General features: G+C 47.9%; 1 protein-coding gene across 3 annotated transcripts in view; it reads right to left on the reverse strand.

The window, feature by feature from the left end:
* The window catches only part of LOC119431857 (ATP-binding cassette sub-family C member 2-like), a 1,116,245-nt gene that overhangs the window by 762,354 nt on the left and 331,978 nt on the right, over positions 1–21,913 (reverse strand). The window lies entirely within an intron of this gene.

The raw sequence follows: 21,913 nt of genomic DNA on the forward strand, positions 1-21,913 counted from the left end.
CGACGCGCGGTTCGAGCGGGAATTTCTCGCTCATTCGTTTGGCTTTCTCGTACAAGGTACCTACTGATGACCTACAAGTGCCGCTCACCAGCCAGAGTCATCACGGTGAATATGCTGCGGTCGAATTTGGTGACTCGGGTATCGTCGTCATGGTCATGTACCTAGCGCCCAACCTATCCAACGGGGACGTAAAGTTCTTCGTGGACACCGCGTGCAAAGACTTTGACGCCAAATACACAAACAGACCGTTCGTGCTCGTGGGTGACTTTAATGTCGACATATCGGACCGCTCCACCAACGATTGGCTCGTTCAGCACATGGCCATCAGATACTCGCTCAGGTGCATCTCCCTAGACCACCTTGCACCAACTACCGTGCGGGGGTCGTGCGTAGACATCATGTTTGCTAACATTCCCCTTAAACCGGTACTCGAACCCCTAGCTGTGCACTTCTCCGACCACAAGTGCGTAATATATAAAGGTAACTTGAAATCTCGATAAAAGTTTTCTTCACCGTACCTCACGTGTTTGCATGATGATTTTATCGGGCGAACTTCTCGGAGGATTAACGGTATCACCCATAACCTCCGGTGCTTCGCCCACCTCACCATCATTCACCTCGTGGATATGCTGTGATTTTTTTAAGTAGAATGATATGACGAACGGAGTCAAAAGCCTTTTTTAACATCAATACAAAGGCCAATTACTATTTAGGTAGGAATTTACCTTATTTGAAAGAAATAATACTGCAATGGAAGTTGATCTTTTGGTCCGAAATCCATGTTGGCTAGGTGTCAACACAGATTCTCGATCGAGAAAAGTTGGGACCCCTTTCGCGATAAGTTTTTCAAATACTATGTTAATGGCACTTAGTATAGATATGGAACAGTAGTTTTGCGGAAGGGTAGGGTCGCCATTTTTGTCAATTGGAACCACCCTGGCTAGCTTTAATAGATCAGGGTACGCTGCCATGTGAAATGCGTAATTAAAGATTTTAGCCAAATGTGTGCAAAGAATTTCTATGCAGTTTTTCAGTATAAATGGCGATATTTCATCAAAACCTGTGCATAGCTTTCACGACTGAGACAATCTCCGCTGGAGTTATGTCGATGTATCCAAAAGAATGAACAACTCTATCCCGAACAGTACCAAGTGAGACGTCACGGCAGGAGTCCACAATTTCTCTGCCGATACTACAAAAGTAATGGTTGAAAGTTAGAACTATAACTTCGGCCGATATCCCTGTCATTTCTATATCAGTCATAATGTATTGGCTAGCGGTGGGCTTTATTACAAAGTTTATGAGTTTCCACGTTAACTTTGAGTTCCTAGAGTTTTTGGCAGTGAGTTGGGAATAATATTGTTTCTTACCGGTACGGGTTGCTTGGGTAACCATGTTTCGAGAAAAGCGGAATTTTTCTATGTAGTATGAGTTGCCCTTATTTTGTTTAACTTTTGTGTGCCAATAGTCTTTTTCTTTGCCATTTCTAAGATAGCGTTGGTCATCCAAGGACCTATAGGCTCATGGTAATACCTTTTTTTGCGCGTGATTTTTGATTGTGGTATGGCTTCAGTTATCTTACTACTAAAAATGCCATATTGTTGATGGGCATCCGTGAAGTTTGGTACTAAGTGATTGATTGCTAACAAGCGCTGTTTTAAACTGTGAAAATCAATAGTGTTGCAATAGGATGCTGTTTGTTTAATATTATTTTCAATGTGGGGAAAGGATATGGCAGTCGGATAGTGATCTGAAATTGCAGTGTCACAGACGTTACACTCGCTGGTTGTTGCGTCAAAATTGCACAATATATGGTCAATTGATGTTGATTAAGTAGCAGTGACCCTGGTTGGACTTGTGATGACGTTATGAAACCCATAGGAATCGATAAGGTGAAAATATTCATTACTTTCGTTTTTTAAGGAGTCAATATTGAATCTCCGCATATGATTATTTTTTAGTTGAAGCTATTCAAGTATGCTAATAACGCTTCAAAAGGGTGCATAAAAGTTTGCATACTATGGTTCGGGGCACGATAAATAACAACGATGATCACGGAGGTTGATTTTACTAGGAGAAATTCAAATTCAAGTTGATAAGAGTAGGAGAATTCAGGAACGAGGTCACATTTGATACTGCTTTTTGTAAATAAACCGACACCTCGAAGTTAAATGCGGTTGGATCAAACACAGCATTTATAAAACAAGAAAGTCTTATTCAAGTGTTAGAGTGTGTGATACGGCCGCTCTCAGCTATGTTACGCAGTGTCCCGACACAGCTGTAGGTTAGCACAGGTTTATATTTTGTTGAAAGGGCAGCGGGGGGGGGGGGGGGGGGGGGGGTGTTAACTGCAATGTGCGGCAAAATCTTTGTGTTCCTGGTCTAGTTAAAAGCGTTGCAAATATTAGCTGAGCCGTCGTTCTTTACAGCTTTATGGTTAAGGGTTCTGTGAAATTTTCATTTGTGCGAGCAAAAACTATCATCATCAGCCATCGCTCATACTCCCCTAAGCACGCAAAAAATGCAATGACTCTTCCCTCTCATTTCCCGGGGGAGTGGTGGGGCCGTAGTAGGGACCGTAGTGGAGACTAGGCCTGGTCTCCTGGAGCAGTTAGCTTCGCTCGTGCCAGCCTTTTCGTATGCTCCTTCTCTCTGCACGCGCATATTCCTTCTTCCTAGTTTCATTCCACGGGAAAGAATTTGTTTACAGTGTGATTTCGTCCTATCCGATAATTTAGCGCTCGAAAATGAAACAAAACACCGGCAAACGGAGGCCTCAGGAGAGCAAGGGAGGGAGGGAGGTCACCATGGTAAATGTTATGGCGCAATAACATGTGTGTTGATGAATTACTACCTTTTTAAAAACTTCCAGCAAGAAGTGTTCCAAAGCATTACATGCGGGCAAGTTTTTAAACAAAACAGCCATATATATATATATGGACAACTTCCAAAAGTATGCGATGTAATTACACGAAACTGCAACCTTTATTGCAACTATTCAAAGGAAACAGCTTCGTTGGAAACCGGGTAGTAATTCTCCAAGGTCGCACACATCTGCTGTCTTTTTTCTTGTGAGTATTGCAAGTAATAATGTGATTGTACATCGCGGCGTTTAACCTCGATAATACTATTACCTAAACAAGCCATACATTTATGCTGTAGGCCTAAACACCATGAACAATTCTTTGTTTAAGTATTAAAATTGTTTGTAGCAAATGTGCATTTCGTATGTGCGCTGTACTGCCGCCACTGGGCGGGATCAGGGACTTTTCTGACGAACTCACTGCTTCGTGTCCCTGTATCATCTTGAGATTTTCTATAGTTGCGAGAAATAAATGTAAAGTTAAATCATTTTATGGGCCCCCATGGTTCACGTTGTGATATATATATATTAGATATATATATATATATTATATATAGAGATATATATATATATATATTATATATTATCCTTTGCGGTTTGTGCCATCCCCCCCCCCCCCCCCCCACCACTCGCGAAATAGGTGATACTCCACTGCCTCAAACGGCAGGTGGAAAATGGCTTTGTCTTTCAGTTTCCTTGTAACAGATTTATGTTTTCTCGTATATTCGAACATCAATCCGAAGCTATTTTTTCTGCAGCTTGTGTGTAAGTCGTACTTTACGCACACTCTGTCGCAATTTACTTTTGCACATTCATTTAGCTCAATAATGCGCTTGGCGGTGGGCCTAGAAAAATGAGAATGTATGCCGCACTTCCGCACACAGTTGTGTGCACGTGAAGTACGTCGCTTGTGGTGCTTGTCTGACGTCAGCAAAATCTTCGCTCTACATCCACTTTCGCAGAATGGAATGAAGGCGGATATTTTTTAATTAAGTAACATGGTTTTAAAAGATTTTTTTTTCACCTGAGAAACGCAACTTTTGTTATTCACTAATGATCTTTGTCATGCTATTGACAATGCCCCAACCGCAGGGTCTATTATTATGGACTTTGAAAAAGCCTTCGACTTTGTATCGCATTATCTGCTGTTATTAAACTTTATAAACTTGAAATAGACCACATATCCTGGACTCGTTAAAACGCTTCCTAACAAATAGGTCACAGTATGTTTACGCTAACGGGTATGATTATTTTACCACCTCAATTACCTAACGCGTACCTCACGGTCCTTTGTAAGGGCTGCTACTTTTTAATACACCTATTGGATAGTGAGTTCCCTGTCAGTATAACATCCCTAAGCAAAATTTTTCGGTGAGAACTGTCATGTATCGCGTAGTCACTAGCCCTTCCGATCACTGTTCGCTCCAGTCTATCATAACAAAGACGTGGTTTTGTAATCACGTGATTGCCTGTGTATTCTTGTATTGTACTTGTTCTTTTGTATCCTGAGTATATATATATATATATATATATATATATATATATATATATATATATATATATATATATATATATTCCCATTTTAAGTGTACTATGTGCGCACAATAGCCCACCGGTTATGCACTGGATCGCGATTGTGACGATTGTACATAAAAAAGCACACACACACACACAATTTTTCTCCTGGTGCTGTTGGTGGCTGCTGAAGTTAAATGTTAACAAGCGTAAACACAGGAGAGTTGCTCGCCATTCTTGTCACACTGTCTTTTTTAATCAATAAACTTAAAAATAGGCCGCTTCCTCTCGTAACCGATTATAATTATCTTGGCGTCCATATTTCTCCTTGGAGTTTATACGGAACATTACGGCGTCGATGACGCCGGAAGTTCGCCTGGAGTGTCCATATAATTGGTATCGCAATACAAGCAATCTCGCTGCGGTAAAAGTACGCAAATGCAGTATGAGGAGGAGTCGATTTTAATGAAGAGAAAGGAGGCCTAGCCCGCTACTCCTCACTGGTAGTCAGGGGAACTGAGAGATACCGGGAGAGGTAGGTGGCAGGTAATTATGATATGGTACAATGAGCTACTATTTACACACGTTGTCCAATACGCTTTAGACACACTACACGCAGGAGTAATATTGTCCACACAAAGCGTCATCGCGTAAACACATTTCGCACTTTCTTCACTTCTCAAAAGTCCTGTTTTCACAGGTCCTAGAGAGGAACGTCTAAGCCCGTCTCACACAGAAAGTTCAAAAGTGATTTTATGGTGCGTTGCGGAAGGTTAGCTCTTCACGCGCCTAAAATATTTTCTTCCCGAATAGTGGCGAGAGTCTAAACAGTCAACATTACACTTAGGTGCCCTTCGCTCGGCCGCATACTGAGGGCACACGCTACGTTACGTTCTCGTCCTTTCTTGTGAAGGTATCAGCGAGACGCCGAGCCGTAATCGATGGATGGGTGTTTCCTGGCCTCTCCGCATCCGAAGTGGAAGCCGGAATCGCAAACCAGCGTCAAGTCTGTAAAGGCGCTCTTGCTGATGCTCGGGGTTGTCCCATTGCCGCGCTATAGAGGTTTTGATGAAGTTATGGAGCAAGGCGTTGATGGCACATACCAGCTCAAAACCGGCGCTGCAACTCAGAAGCAATTATATGGATGACAAAAGCGCATATAGTCCTCTGGTTTGCGACATGATGACTTTGTTTGCTGAGATGTCTCAATCGTGCTACAGTGAATTCCTAGCCATTGTGGAATAGCTGGAAATAAGCAGGCTGAGGCGGAGGCAAAAATTGCGCACACTGACGTGAAGATTATAAAGATTCATTTTTCAGAAAATGCAGTAATCATTCGAGTAAGTTTAAAGCCGTCAGCGGGAAAGGTAGACTTGCACAAATGCCTGACAGTACGCTCAGTTTCTGGAAACGTTAGGTTGAGAATAGAGTTCTTACGTATGAGACAAATACAAGACGTAAGTCCCGTGCCTCACCAGCTGAGCGAGGTCGAGCATTGTTGTGCCTCGCACGCGACCGTAGATCCTGGTTGTCTTGCGGCCCAGCTCAACCCAGCCTACCAGGAACAGCGTAGCGAAGGCGGCTGTCTTCAGCGCGGACGAGGCGTTCTCCGGCGTGAGTATCACGACCATCTTGCATCCTGGAGGGTCAGAAGGAAACGAGCGTGGTTTTAGCTGCAATAAGCAACAGTGCGGTAACCGTGCTATTAAGTGACGTACACCCAGCCGTGGCGGGTCATTGGCTTTGGCGTTGCGCCCGATAGCGCTGGATCAATCCCGGCCGCATTTCGATCGGGGCGAAATGCAAGTACTCCAATGTGGCGTGCGTTTGTGGCAGGTTAATGAACCCCAGGTGTTCAAAATTCATACGGCATGTCTTATAGTCATATCATGGCTTGGGCCCGTGCAACCCCAAAATTGTATTTTTTATGTACTGCGCAAGTTTTTTTTTTTACTGAAGGTAAACTGAAAGGACGTTGAAAGATGCAAAATTTGTCAGGCATTTTTCAGCGACGTTTAAGCATTGGATTGTTTGTTATCGAAAACATTACTGACGCTACTCGTGCACAACCAGAGATTACATTGATGGCATCACAGCGAAAATTGCCTTTTCTCGCGCGCCACGCCGTACATATTGAGAGAAAAAAATGAAATGAAATTATTCGGTTATACGTGCGAAAACGACGATCTGATTATGAGACATGCCCTAGTGGGGGACTCCAGATTAATTGGGACTACTTCGGGGTTCTTTAACGTGCACCTAAATCCAAGTACACGGGTGTTTGCTGCATTTCGCCCCCATCGAAATGCGGCCGCCGTGGCCGGGATTCGATCCCGCGACCTCGTGCTCAGCAGCCCAACACCGTAACCACTGAGGAACCACAATGGGTGAGACTTGTTTACCCTTTAATATAAAAGTGGAGCAAGCGTTGGGGTCCCCCTCGGAATTATAACTTCAGTTTCATTGATCATGTGGACATAATGCCTGAAGATAAAATGCGGCTCTAAATGCAGTTCACAAACAGCTCAATCAGGGTCCAACGGATTGTCAAGCCTGTGGAGATTTCGCTGCCAAACAAGCCTTTGGTTCAACAAGGCTGATTCTTTGGCTAGTTGGTACGGTTTCCTCATATTGGCAAAGCCTTTAGCGCAATTTAAATAAGGCACGGACGTGACAGAGACACAGGACAGCACTATCGTGTGTCTTTGTCACGTCCCTGTCTTTTTTGAATTGCGCTAAAGGTTTTGCCAATATGAGGAAGCCTTTGGTGTTCATCTTTCGGAGCCTTAAAAAGCGATAACTTGCGCTCCTGGGCTGTTCTTGCATAGCCAGTTGCGCTGCCTGGCGCGTAACAGTGTTTAAACCGCCGCTTCAGTGGCATCATAAACACTGACGTAGAAAAAGGCGCGAAAGAAGCGACGTTCCACGACGACGACATCGAAAAACAACGTGCAGACGCAGAAGCGGCGCACACTCGCTTCAAGTGCGGGCGACGACAGCTGCCGCATTGAGTGGCAAGTTCCCCTTGCGCCCGGTTGAAAGATAAGCATTTGGTGAAGCAGCACAGCGTCGCCCCGCCTCCCTCCCTCCCTCCCAGACCCCCACGGCCTTTCGCGCGACGGTCGCGTTTGCTTTCCGCCGTGCGTTCGCTCTCTTTGATAGCGCGCGTCCCCGCGCGCTTTCACTCGCGCAGGCGACGGTTTTATCGCCCTTGGAATCTATACGGAACCTCACGGCGACGGCGACGACGATGGCGATGCCGACGGCAGAAATCCGGTTGAAGTGTCCATATAATTGCTATCGCAATAAAACACTGACGCAGAAAAAGGTGCGAAAGAAGCGACGTTCCGCGACGACGACATTGAAAAACAACGTGCAGACGCAGAAGCGACGCACACTCGCTTCAAGTGCGGGCGACCACAGCGCCGCCGCTGCTTTTTTCCAAAGCGGGTACGCGACGCGCAATAGGATGCGCCTCCGCTCGACCCACTGTAAAACATTCTAGCACACTGTATCCGCGTCAGCGGCGGTGGCCGCCGTGCGCGGGAAAGAAAAAAAACAGAACCAAAAAGCTCGCCTTTGTGCATAGGATTCGCCGCCAGCTTTTGCAGGTAAACATTAAGGTCACATAAGCGGCGGTTGCCGGGAAGCGTGAGAAGCAGTCAGGGATCTTTTAATGCTACAGCGTTCCACTGTTAAAAGCGAAGATTAAGCGTCCTCTAAGTTTTTTTTTATACATTTGACAGTTCCAAGGACCATTGGAACAGAGGTAACCTGAGCAACACTACCCAGGAGTTGCTAATGGTCACAGAACTCTTTCTCTAAGAGCCTTAAGCTGATAACTATAGTGGATGAATATTGCCATAAAAAGGGAACAAACTTTTCGTGGCAAGTGTAAATCTACTATAATTTAATTCTGAAGAAGAGAAAACCGCACGCAACATGATATATAGGGTCTCCTACCTAACGTCAACCAAGCTGTTCAGAAAAAAAAGAAAGACTTAAAATTCGCGGTGCAAAATACCATTATAGTACCTACGGTGTTCGGTCGTCAGACCTGTGATGACCGAACACGGTAGGTCTTCAAATTGCAACTTGCAACGCGCTTTTGCATTTTTTCTTTGAATTAGTTTGGTTAACGTTAGCTAGCACACGCGGTACAATTAAGACCCCTTCATCACAAAGCTGTTGCCGCCATCTAACCGCCGAGATTCTACCAAAGAAATGACACAGAATCTTCATTGGTTCTTAGCCTTCAGGCTCAAAGCCTGTTTAGTACAGAGTATTAAGGTGTTCGGAAGTACAAGAAGCATTATCTACGAAAATTGCTTTAGAATAGGTGTTTACAAAGCATACAATTATAACGTAGGAGCTCTAGAAGAGCTGTATAGCTCTCATAGAGCTCCTACGTTATTTCAAAAAAGACATGGACGTGACAGAGACACCAGACAGCACTATCGTGTGTCTCTGTCACGTCCCTGTATTTTTTGAATTGCGCTAAAGGCTTTGCCAATATGAGGAAGCTGTCTTTGCATCACCGTAAACCTCAACTTGGTGTCATTCGTGTCTTTGCTGAACACGGTATACTATAAGTCCTTGATGCACATTATGCCCAATAGCGGATCATTGGAGGTTCCTATAGGACCAGTCTCACAAGTTATACCAGTGAGAATGCTACGTGGGTATTAACTAATCATTCTTTTCCCCATATGCCAAGAAAACACACCACGGCATGCCTTTTTTGTAAACGCAGCCTATGTGATGCCCTTTTCATTATGAAAATGTGTTCTTTTTTGTAGTAACACTAACGGCAGTCCTGGAATTATCTTCCATTTAATTACGACGACAAAAGAGAAGAACCGAAACATCTTCATTTTCAATATTTCTTTCACATGCGGGTCGTGACAAGGCTATGCAAACCGAACGAATCCGGCAGAACTGCTAAACGACGTCTGCTCCGCCCACTTCAGAGACGGTCGCTATGGTGATCCTCTTCGAGCGCACAAAATTTCGACTTTCCGGCTAGAACATGTGATTGTCCTTGAAAGTGTTCTTTCTCTTCTTACTTTTTTGTTTGCTTCAGTTTATTCTCAACCTTTTGAGAAGCTATATCCGAGGAGCTGCACAAATTGATTTCGTTTATCGACAAAGCGCATATTAATGCTCATGGGTATTCGGTGCTAAGGAAATACGAACTGGCGATTGCGCGTGCTGTGTTGAGTGCTGTTAAGATTATTTCTGAAGCGATGGTTCCCCCCGTCACTTTTGTATCCGAACAAAGTCTTCTTGGTCACTTTTCTTTTATGTATATTTTATGTATATGATTATGGTTAAAGGTATGACAGCCAGTTTATATCTGCAGTTTTTTAAGCGCCATAGAAATTGAGAGTAGTAGTAGAAAACATTTATTGTAAAAAAATTCCCCCGCCTCCCCGAAGGGAATCGTGAGGAAATGCGAATGCATTTCTTGCGCCGAGAGTACACGGCGTAGTAATTTTAATGGCGTAAATTAATGACGAGACGGGGATTTATACCGCAACCATTTATTTACACATTCATCAGCGCCTGTTGACGTTTCTCCGCCGCGTCTCGAACACGAACTTCAGCGTTCTCGGCTCGCCGTTGACGTCTCACAGCGGCGTATCGAGCACACATTTCCGGACCTTCGGCTCGGCGTTGGCGTTTCGCAGCGGCTTCCCGAGCACGGAGTTCGGTATCGGCAGCTCGCTTCGCTCGCTTGCATTCGGCATCACGCGCTCTTCGCTTCGCAGCCTCGTCTTCCGCTTCTTCTCCTCCGGTTGATGATGACGTTGAAGCTACTGCAGTGACGTTACCTCCAGCGAGAGGTGTAATGCTCGGATTGGATTGTATTACACTTCTTGCTAGGGGTACCGTTGCCGTCAGACATTCGCCTTCACTGACTTCTGCCATCGCCTTGAGAGGCGCCCAGCCAGCGAACGGTCGAGAGTGAGGCGCGCGCTTTACTCCATTTATATATACGTGCGAGCGACCGAACGGGAGAGTGGGGCGCAGGGAGGAGAGAGAGCGAAAAGCGAGAGAAGGATGCACCTACCCTCTCCTACACTCTCTCCACACACGCGGGAGCTCCGCCGAGTTCCCTAAAGTTCCCGCGATGCAAGCGCCCTCACATGCCAGAGCGCGCTCCTCCTCTCCACTCACTCTCCGCTACTCCGCCCGCACCACTTGCTGCGGTTGCTAGAGGCGAGGATAAGCGCCCGCGCCCGCAGCTGTTGCTATGGGAGAGGGAGTGAGAGCGGAGAGATAACACCTGCCGGCGCGCGACACCGACAGACGCCTGACATGCCCCGACTAAGAAATGCATTCGCATTTAAAATAGGACGAGCGGTCTTCAGGTTGATCGTGGCCTATTCTAGGGCTCCACTGGCGTTGCTCTGCGGCTGGCCTGGAGTGTGGTAGCTCTCTGGGCCGCCTCCTCCGAGCTGGAGAGCAGGGCCTCCCATCCCTCTCGCGTTGTGGTTTCGTGAGTGTTGTCTTGAGGAGCCTTGGCGCATTCCCACGTGATGTGGTCCAGCGTGGGCTCGGTCCCGCACCACTCATCTGGATATCTCTCTTTATCTATTTTGTGAAGGAGATGCAGGTGCGGGCAATCTTTAGTTTGCAACCTCCTCCAAGTGACTTGTTCCGTTTTACTTAGTTTCCTATGGGTTGGGGCGAACTTAATTCGAGCTCTCCTGTGATATTCTGCTCCAGTCTATCGGTTCGAGTTTGATGCTCGCCACACCGTCGCGGTGGCATTGGTATGTTGCGTGCGCAGTGACCACCATGTGGGCGAGTTCATTTCCCCCGATGCCAGTATGACCTGGTATCCAGATGAGTTTGATTTCGCTAAGGCCCTTGTGTTTATTTATTATCTTGGCGGCTGCCACGTAGACCCTACCGTTTCGGTAGTTTCTACACGCCTGCATCGAGTCCGCCAGGATTTGGGCTGCCTCAGTTGTGCTTGTGTGCGCTGCAATAGTCGTAGCGATGGCTGTCTCCTTGGCCTCGCCGATATTGTGGGCCCGCGCTGTGGTGCTCGTGACTTCTTTGTAACTGCTATCAATGACTGTGGCTGGAAACCGCGGTGTACGTGTTCTGTGTACTGTGGCGTCAGTGTAGTATGTGTTACTCCTGCCCTCATATGTTTTCTTGTAGTGCTTGGCCCTAGCTTCTCTGCATCCCGGGTTTAGGACGGGGTCCATCGCTTTGGGGACTGGAGAAACCGTGATTTTTTTTTCTCTCTGGGTAGTTGTCAGGCCTGCCTGTCTGTTCTGGAGTTTCACGCAGTCTCGGAAGCCCAGTCTGCGTAGGGCGTCTCGTCCCTTTGCTGACTGGGTGAGCCTTAACTGTTGCACATTGAGCTGTGCCTCCATGAGTTCGTCGAAGGTATATTCGAGACTCCAAGGGCCATAATGAGTTTCGTTGAGGTCTTTTGGGAAACTTGCAGGGCCGTTTTGTAAGGTCCCCGCAGACAGGTTTCTATGGAGTCTATCTCCGTCTTTAGCAAGGGAAGACTGTATAGGATTGTACTTTCGATAAGACTTTTGAGAAGCCGAATTGTGTCGTTTTCTCTCATTCCCAACTTTGTGCTAGTGACTCTTCTGATCATTCTAGACACCTGTTTTACGGATGTCTGAATGCGGTGGAGGTTGACGGTGCATCTTTGTTTGACTGGACCCACACGCCCAGAATGCGGATGGTGGTTTTCTCCTGTATCTTCGTCCCAGCCATGTATACCACTAATTTGTTAGAAATTGAGAACAAAAATCGAACGGTCGAAATGAGGAGCGCAAAAAGAAAAGAAAAAAGTTACTTCCTATGTGCACGCTCGTGAGTAGTTTTACGATGCTGCTGCTCTTCGAACACAATTAGTGACTCACTTTGTTTACCGTTTAGTAGGATACTAAATGTAAGCAGTTCCACATAAAACGGGAAATAGTCGAGTGTGCTGCGTCAGCAGCTTGCGACGGCTAGAAAATTCGGCGTATATTTGAGACAATCTGGCGCTAACGTTTGCTACATATGTACCAATTAGAGTTATGAATGACAATTGCTTACGTATTTTTGCATTTTCACTCTCCATCGAGTAATCAACGAGTGCGAATTGTGTGAATAATAAACAAATCGTTCAACTGTGACTTGTGTGCGCCTCTCACTGAAGATGATATCAGCCATCATTAACTGCTCCACTGATATATGCATGATGCTTCACGGATGAAGGTTTCAGGAAGCATTTTTTTCTTGCAGACAACCACAATTCCCGCGAAATAGTTGTATTGCGTAATTAGCTCTGGAGACAAGCTATGAATTTTAAACCAACATCTTTATTGAAGTGTCCAACTCAGTATAGCTGCTAAGTATATCTTAGCACCTATGCTTGGTAGCCGACACCGGCTTGCTATATAAGTATACAAATGGAAATTCTTGGTGCCAATATTAAAAAGTTTAGTTTTAGTGTTTTATATCGAGGCAAATACAAGGAGCATACAAAAGCAAGAACACGTCAGCAAAGAATATCGAAGGATGGCGTGTCGACTTGCGGTCTTGAAGGGTGCGCTGGCCGCACCGGATTTAAATGCTTTTATTTCGAAGCATCTCGCATGCATGATGCTCCCTCTGATTGATTTAGCAATCAGGACAGGATATTTAGTCGTAATGGTAGTTTATGTTGCCGAGTTAACATACGTAGTAATTAATTCCCCACGTCGGACAGCCGAGTTTCAGCGGAAAGTGAAGAATGGAATAAAGTGCACTTACCGGTAATCGAAAAGAGCGTGAAGGAATGTCTTCGGATGGCTGCGGCAAGCAATTTTTCACGGATGCACGCTCGCTTTTCGAGGTCACTATTTTCGGGTCAGGCAAGAGGTGTTGGGAGAAGACGCGTCTATAGCGATAACATTGCACCCTACTTTTCAAGCGTCGCCATGCTACTTCTCTACGCTGCTTTGTTCTACGCTGCTTCCACTTAGTCAGCGAAGGAAGGAAGGAAAGAGTGGAGAAGGAAAGGCAGGGAGGTTAACCAGCTCAGCACAACCGGTTTGCTACAGCGAAAGCTGCCACTGCGCTGCACGGGGTCAAACATCCGCCCGTTCCGACGAACGCGCGTGACTTGTTTTTTTCGCATGGCTGCGACGTTCGAACAGCTGCGTCAGAGGACGAGAACGGAGAGGTGTTTGTTTTCTGTGTTCTTTTTTCTCCCTTCCGGAACCTTGAGCAGCATTTATTGGTCCTGCACTGATGGCACGTGGGCCGCCAGAAAGGTTCCACTTGGCCCACAGTGTGCAAGCCAACAAACGCACGCAGCGCGCGAGGCGAGCGTCCTCATTTGCGCAGGACTGTTTTAAAACCCGGCGAATAGCCTGTTTTATGGACAACTTGCGAATTTCTGCCCTTACTGAATGTCCCCTAGTAGACATATAACAATGGAAAATTTAGAGAACTCACAAAATTAAAGTTCAGTTCCGATTTAGCGGTAAATGCTAGAGAAATGCGTAAGCGTTGCTTCGCATCTCTTTGAGTTCACAGATGCATGACATAAACCGAGTTCACCATGTTGTAAAATGTTGTTCAGGAGCGAACTCGACAAACGTCCTGCCTCTTCGAGGAGTTGAGTGCAACTGAAGGTGGTGCGAAGCAAACCACGGTCAGTTGCAATATATATATATATATATATATATATTGTGGGCATTATATTTACGCTTCATCTTCTCATCTGTACATACTCATCATCACGACTGGAGACGATCGCTGTGGGTCTTTGGCTCGGGACAATAAAGCAGAGACTTGCAACCTAACCGTTGTCTCACAATATATCTATTGTACCGGAGCACATCGGCCCGAGCTATATGCCAACCTGGAAGAAGACGTTGACGATCAAGTGGTTCGCGCTCGGTCGGTTTTCAAGGAGACAGCTTGTTTAACCGCTTCGTAAAGTCTAACTGAAGAATACGCTTGTTGCATTTGGTGGAGGTGCTGGGTCGTCCCCTTCAACGTCTTGTAACTTCACAACCGTACGCTACCATCTTCCTTCGCAAAGGCGGAGGACGCCGGCCCCTCGCGAGCTGCTCCCTCTCCCACATCTGTCGTGTGCTCTGGGGTACTTCGTCAGCGTGATCCTCCAGTCTTCAGTGGCACTGAAGACTGGAGGATCTGGAAGACTGGCTGGCCGAGTATGAACGCGTTAGCGCACATAACCCACTGAACACAAGACGTTTTGTAGTCGTCTTGGACCAGCCAAAACGAACTAGAACGTCTAAAACTATTCAAGACGACTGCAAGACGTCTTTATATGTACGTCTTGGAGACGTCTTTGCGGAGGACGGCTTGAAGGCGTCTTGTTAAGCTGTTTTAAGCTATCATCTTGCTAAAACGGCTAGAAAACGTTTTGTAAAAACGTCTCGAAGATAGCTGTGCGGATCCTTATCCAGATAAATGTATAAAATATGCATTTTAAGCATATTTAGGTAAGTGCTGGCCCAGGGAGCGGGAGGAGGAGGGCGGTGCACAGGCTGCTTGAAACGTGGTACGGGCGCACTGCGAGGGTCCATTGCAGCAACCGCAGCATAAGTTAACGGTGTAGCCACGGCATCCTGCTGGTGAACAGCTGGCAGCGCTTTCGTGACCTCTTCATGGATCACATTACGGAGAGGAGACGGCAAAGTGCTGGCAGACTCCGGTGTGATGGACACCAGAGACAGCTGTCGGGCGACTTCTTCGCGGACGAAATCTTTGATTTGGGCTATCAAGGAGGCTTGTTCAGGGCCGGTGGTCAGGCTGCAGAGTGACGCCGCATTAGGTGTGGGATGTCGCCTTGTCAGAGCTCGCTGCTTTCGCAATTCATCATAGCTCTGGCACACGCTGATAAAGTCGCCAACAGTGCGCGGGTCCTTGGCCAGAAGCATCTGGAACGCGTCATCATCGATTCCCTTCATGACGTGCTTAATCTTTTCCGTTTCCGTCATGGCAGCGTTCACGCGCCTGCACAAATCGAGGACGTCTTCTATATAGCTGGTGAACGTCTCACCCGTGTCCTGTGCGCGTGTACGCAAACGCTGCTCGGCTCGGAGTATCCTGACGGCGGGTCGGTCAAATACTTCGGTAATCGACGTCTTGAACGCCGACCACATTCGGATATCCCTCTCATGATTCCTGAACCAGAGACTGGCGACGCCCGCAAGATAGAAGGATACTTAAGCCAGCTTGTCCGAGTCATTCCATTTGTTGTGAACGCTCACCCGTTCTTAAGATGACAGCCACTCTTCAACGTTGTTGTCGTCGGTTCCGCTGAAGATGGGAGGTTCCCGCTGGCGAACGGTGCCAGCGCAAGGGACGGGTGGCGATGGAAGATCTGCTGGTCGGCGTCCGGCATGGCAGAGGGTAGCGTCCGCGAACGAAGTTCCAGGATGGTAGAGTGGAACGTTACCCAGCACGGCTCCACCACTTATAAAGGAGATTTATTGGGGTTCGTAGCGACAGCGGGTCGTAGGATGCACCGAGCACAGTCCTCTCGCTCGAGCTTCTGCTGCGCGCTTGATGCTGCCGATGCTGCTGACTCTGCGTCATTGTTCGTCATCTTCCTTACAGAGCCATCTTTCTTTTTGACCAGTACAACAGGAGAGGACCAGGGGCTGCAAGAAGGCGTAATGACTCCGCGCTGAAGCATGACGTCAACCTGCTCCGTAATGGCACGACGTTCCGCAGGTGACACACGGTAGGGGCGCTGTCGCAAAGGAGCGTGAGGCCCAGTGTCAATCGTGGGAACAACCGCATTAGTTCGGCGTAGTGACGCTTGCGGTAAATCAAACTAAGTGCGGAACTCGTGTAGAAAGGCAAGAAGCTGCGTCCGTAAAGCCGGGTCGAGGTCTGTGTCGATGGGACGGTGAAAAATCCGGGAGCACGGCGTCGGACGCAAGGTGAGGGATCAGGGCGTTCGTCGGATACTGAGTCTCAGGCTCAGAGGGGTCAAGGGGTACGATACAGCAGCGTCTACAGGCTGAACGTGGCCAAGCGTTTCATTTCGGTACAAAGTCAGAGGGGCTGAGTTGGGGTTGCAAACAAGTAGTCCGGTATTGTCCTGATGAAGCGCGGGGATGGCAAAAGGCAGTGACGTATTGTGGCGGCGACGAACCAAGTCAGATGGCGTGAACAGAACGGTGGCGTCGGAAAGGGCGGCAGAGGAAACGGGAACAATGACGGCACTCTGAGGTGGCAGGTCAATATTGGCGGTGACGACAAGCTTTCTATCCCCAGGACCGGCCACATGGTTGGAAGGCGTGTCAGGAAACATAGCGAGCTCTACCTGAGCACGAGCGCAGTCGATAACAGCGTGGTTACGGGACAAAAAATCGCACCCGAGGATCAGGTCATGGGAACACGAGGCCAGCACAAGGAACTCAACGCTGTAGATCACGTCTTGTATGAGCACCCTGGCCGTACATGCTGCAACGGGTTGAATATATTGTGCGCTCGCAGTACGGAGAGAAAATCCTGAAGGTGGCGTCGTCACTTTACGGATAGAACGGCAAAACGTATGGCTCATTACAGAAATAGCGGCGCCGGTGTCCACAAGCGCAAGAGTTCGTACACCGTCAACAAACACTTCAATAACATTGGCGGGGAACAAGCGAGGACTTAGACAGACTGACGACGGCGCAGCTCGTGCCTCAGAAGCTGCGGTAGTCAGTTTTCCGCCTCACCAGTATTGGACCAGCGACGCATAGGCGAAAGAGAACGGCGGCGCGGTGAGGGGGACCGACGAGCAGCAAAAGGTTGGGCATCGGAAGTGGGCTGGTGATCACGGGCACATGTTTCAGGCTCTCGTTCTGGCTGCGTGCGATAGGGAGGTCGGAAGGAGTAGTCTGGATATCTCGGCGTGCTCGTAGTCGCCGCGAAGCGTCGGCGACAAAAGCGCGCAACATGACCCGGAATTCCGCAAGCATAGCAGATCGGGCGGTTGTCTGCAGTGCGCCAAGGATTTGCGTACTGTGGCTGCGCCCCGAAAAGCGCCGTCGCTGGTGGTCGAATTGGTGATTGAGGGGTCAGTACTGGTTGAGGACGTGGCTTCATGACGGCATCCGCATACGTCAGAGGCGCGGCAACAGGAGTCGGAGGAGCAGCAGACGGCACCACAAATGATAGCGGCGCGGTGACACCAGTTGGCTGAAAGGCAGACGGCAAAGCCTCGGTAACCTGCTCCTGTATCACCTGTCGGATGGTTGGAGTCAGCCCAGGCGTAGGCACTTGCGCGTTCGGAAAAAATGAAAGCTGTCGAGCAACTTCCTCACGCACAAGCTCCTTATTCTGTGACAGGAGCGCCGTGTGGTCGCCGCCGATGGTCAACGCAGCGAGGGAATCGTCTGTTGACGTCTACCGCCGAGCTAGGACGCGCTGCTTACGTAGTTCGTCGAAGCTCTGGCAGAAGGTCACGAGTTCAGACACGGTGCGTGGGTCTTTGGCCAGAAACATCTGAAAGGCGTCGTCGTCTATGCCTTTCATGATGTACTTTATCCTGTCTTGCTCAATCAGAAGGATTCACGCGCTTGCACAAGTCAATGACGTCTTCAATATAGCTCGTGAAGTTCTCGCCCTGCTGCTGCGCACGTCCGCGTAGACGCTGTTCAGCGCGAAGCTTGGGCACTGCGGGGCGACCGAACACTTCCGCTAAGCTTGTCTTGAAAGTCGTCCAATTGGCGAAGTCTGACTCATGGTTACGAAACCAGAGGTTTGCGACGTGTGTTAGGTAGAACAGGACGTTGCGTAGTTTCGTAGCGTCGTCCCACTTGTTGTGCGCGCTCACCCTTTCAAACGACGATAGCCAATCTTCTACGTCATGGTCATCGGTGCCGCTAAAAAAAGCGGGATCGCGCTGGCGCAGCACGCTTGACACGATGACCGATGGAGCTTGGGTCGCGTCTTGCTGGGTGGCGTCATCAGGCATTGTCGGAGCAGTGGTGGGCAACGTCCGGCTTCGGAGTTCCAGGTTTGAAGAGGGTACCCAACACCTCCACCACTTTGATAAGGAGATTTACTGACGGCAAGCGGCAGGCGAAAAACCAGTACAGTCGCAAGAGAGCAACGGTCTCGGCGCTAAGAGCTCGTGATCTGCGCTCACGCCCTACATCTACGAGAGCCCCCCACTACTGCTTGCTCCCTGTTGTTCTTCTTCACTACAAAACAATGGAAGCCAGCCTTTAAAACTGAAACACCGCGAGCGAAGTAGACGGACACACGCTGGGACTAGCAACAAGTTTAATCAAAACAACGATACAGATGTTCGCAGGGAAGCCAGAGCGCGCATGCGTCGTACATACCACGTGAATATCAAAGCAAAAAAAAAACACAAAATGACATCTAGTAACCACACTTTTCTAAATAAGCTTTCTCTTATTTAACGAGGGTACACTAACACTTTGTTCACATAACAGAGGAACACATTAACACATGGCGTTGTTCGCAATTTTCGTGAGCAGAACCTCAGCTAACTACAGGCTGATAAAGAAGGCGGGTTTCTTGCCCTTCCCGCGAATTTTCTCAGAAAAAGCTATGCAAGCGGTTGCAAAGAACTTTAAAAAGGTTACCCAAGAACCCGCGAAACATAGACAACGGCTATCAAGCTTCTGAGTGACCTTAACATGGGTAAGCTAGTAAAGGAGGCACGCAAAACGAAGACGGACAAACTGACTGTCTTCTTTGCGCTAAGACTCATAAGGTTGACTGCCCGCTTAGAGCCATTGTGACAGAGAAGGGAACCTGACAGCAGTCGGTAGGCCTTTACTTGCAACGCTGGCTAAAAACACTCGTTGTAGCTGATTCGTTTTCTGCCACTTCTTCGGAGTGTGTGGTGAACTTTCTGCGTGAAAAACAGTCCTTTGGCCAACAAGGCGTTCTCCTTACACGCAGAGGACTTGTTTTATTCAGTGCCACATGCTGATTTGTTGTTAGCTGTGCGGGAGCTCATCGAAGAAAACGGGGCAGTTTCGTTCCAGAACGCCTGCGGTGTTCCTATTGATTCTTTCCTGGAACTTCTGACCATGTACCTATCGCGAACGATTGTGGAATTTCAGGATGAATTGTTTGTGCAAGAGAATGGCATCTGCTTAGAGTCCAGTGTAGCGCCCGTCTTATGCTACATTTCTCTTTCAAAAGTTCACAAAGTTCTGAGCAGCTCTATAAATGACGATAGGGTAGTCAAGGTCTTCAGGTATGTCGATGATTTTTGATCTTGTTAAACCTGAAGGACCATTTGGAACTAGAATTGGTTTCAAGCGATATTTTTAGCTTATTCAGAGCGTGCACGAAGGCTAAATTTTACGAAAGCACTGGCATCAGACAATGCAATTAGGTTTTTGGACTTAAAACTAACCTTCTCTAACAATGGTCACGTTTCTGGATGTATGCGCCTCGTACCCAGAAACAGCTTCTACCATTCGAGTCGTCCCACTCTAAACTAGAGAAGCGTGACATCGCCACCTTTTGCATCAACAATGCCCTGAATAGAAGCTGCCATCATTGAATGGCGCAAAATTTTCATAAGCAGATTAAGCGTCTACAGGTGGCCGGCTTTCCAGACACTGTTCTCAAGGCAGCAGCCGAGAAAAAACTTTTTAAAAAAGTTGAAAAAAGAAACAGAAGGCAGAGCACATAGCAGTGCCAATGAGGACCGTAAGCCAGCGGAATTCATGTGGTATATCCATAAAGTTTCCCACAATGTGAAAAAAGTTGCCACAAGGCACGGCGTTCGGGTTGTCTCCTCGGCGCCATGCAAGATGTCAAGTGTATGTGCTAGCATTGAAAATCATAAACCTAGGAGTGCCTGCAGTACCAGCCATAAATTCACAACTTGCATAAACAATCACCAGCCCTTCCCCTGTCGAGAAAATGCGAGTACGCGAAGCTTGTCGTGTGTGTATCTGACCTTCGTCAGGGTAACGTTCGGAAACCCACACCTCGGGATCGTCGGCTCTTCGCTGACGGCGAGCCTCGGCTAGGGAAGCCCTCACGCTAGAATCGGCACGTCGACAACGAGCACTTTGCCGAGCGAGTTCACGCCGGCGTTCCTCAAACGCAGCTTGCTCCTTTGCAGAACACACCACGTGTGGCCTTCCCATCAGTTCGCCGAAACTAATCTGAGGCGAGGGAAGCCCGGAGGAGCGCGCGCCAACCCGCTTTCCTTCCATGTCCCTAGGGCCTCACGACAGACCAAACGAACCTGATTGGTCGCGCGCGTGTCACGTGATCACGCGTGTAGCATATCCAATGCGGGTGTGAACCACAAGTGATTTCTTTTTTTCTCTATTTCTTTATGTATTTCTTGCTTCCTTTCCTTCTTGCTTTCTTTCTTGTCCCTGGCATGTGCCCTTGAGCTTCGACCCTTTCTGAACTATCATCAGGATCGGCCCACACGACAGGGGTATGTGCCATTGAGCTCGGATCCTTTCTGCCCTATCATCAGCATCGGCCCACACGACAAGGGTATGCGCCATAGATCTTGGAACCTTCCTGCACTATCGCCAGGATCGGCCCACTTTTCAGCATGACACTAGAGATGCAAAATTTCCGGAAATTTTGAGCAATCAGAAAAAACAGCTTTTTTTCATGTTTTTTTTCCGAAATTTTGGGAAAAATGGAAACGAACAAATTTTCTTGAGCATACGGTAAATAGTTTATTGCCAAATGTCAAAAGCCATAACTCTCATTATGTAAATAACAGAAGTGAAATGCTTTCTGCCGTTTCACAAACGAATGCAGGGTTTAACAAATCGAAGACAAGCCAGAAGCATCACCGCGAACGTGTTCAGCTCTGTGTGGGCGGGTGCGGCTTCTTAGAATTCTTACGGCAGTTAGAACAAAGAACACTGAAATGTCTCTTCTGTGGCTATTTCGTCGTGGCTACGACTATGGAAACATGGATCAAGATGTCTCCCCGACCGTGAAGGTCTCCTCGACCGTGAAGTGTATCCACACGTCGGAAATTGGCCGTACCACTGCAGAATCTGCTTCCACACGGCTTCATATGCGGACTTCCGCCACAGGTTGCACAAGTGCACGAGGGAAAGTCAAAATTGAACAATAAGGGGCACCAAAACATGAGAAACCGCATCCGAATGACGACGCCACGCTGACGCTGGAGCTGACGTGTGATATCGATGGCGACTGGTGTTTCGGTATCATGTGCGCCGTTTCGGTTTCGCGTTTCGCTTTCACGTTCAGCGCTGGGTGTTGCCTCAGTTATCTTTCTCTACGTTTTTCCCGCGGCAAATTTGGCCAATTTTTCCAGCTGCGCCGAAAAAAACAAAAAAAAAACAGTTTTTTCCGGAATTTCCCCGTTTTTTCCGCACTGCGCATCTCTAGACACCACCACCACCCCCGCCGACACTTGTGAGCCTATAAAGCTTGCTTAGAATGTTGTTTATCGCATACCGTTGAAGTGCGGTCGCGTGTATATAGACCAGACGGGGCGTTGCATACGCAACAACCTGCTCTTAAAGAACACGAAACGTCCGCTTAAAAGAACAC

The sequence above is a fragment of the Dermacentor silvarum genome, chromosome 10 (assembly GCF_013339745.2).
Source record: "Dermacentor silvarum isolate Dsil-2018 chromosome 10, BIME_Dsil_1.4, whole genome shotgun sequence".
NCBI classification, from domain to species: Eukaryota; Metazoa; Arthropoda; class Arachnida; order Ixodida; family Ixodidae; genus Dermacentor; species Dermacentor silvarum.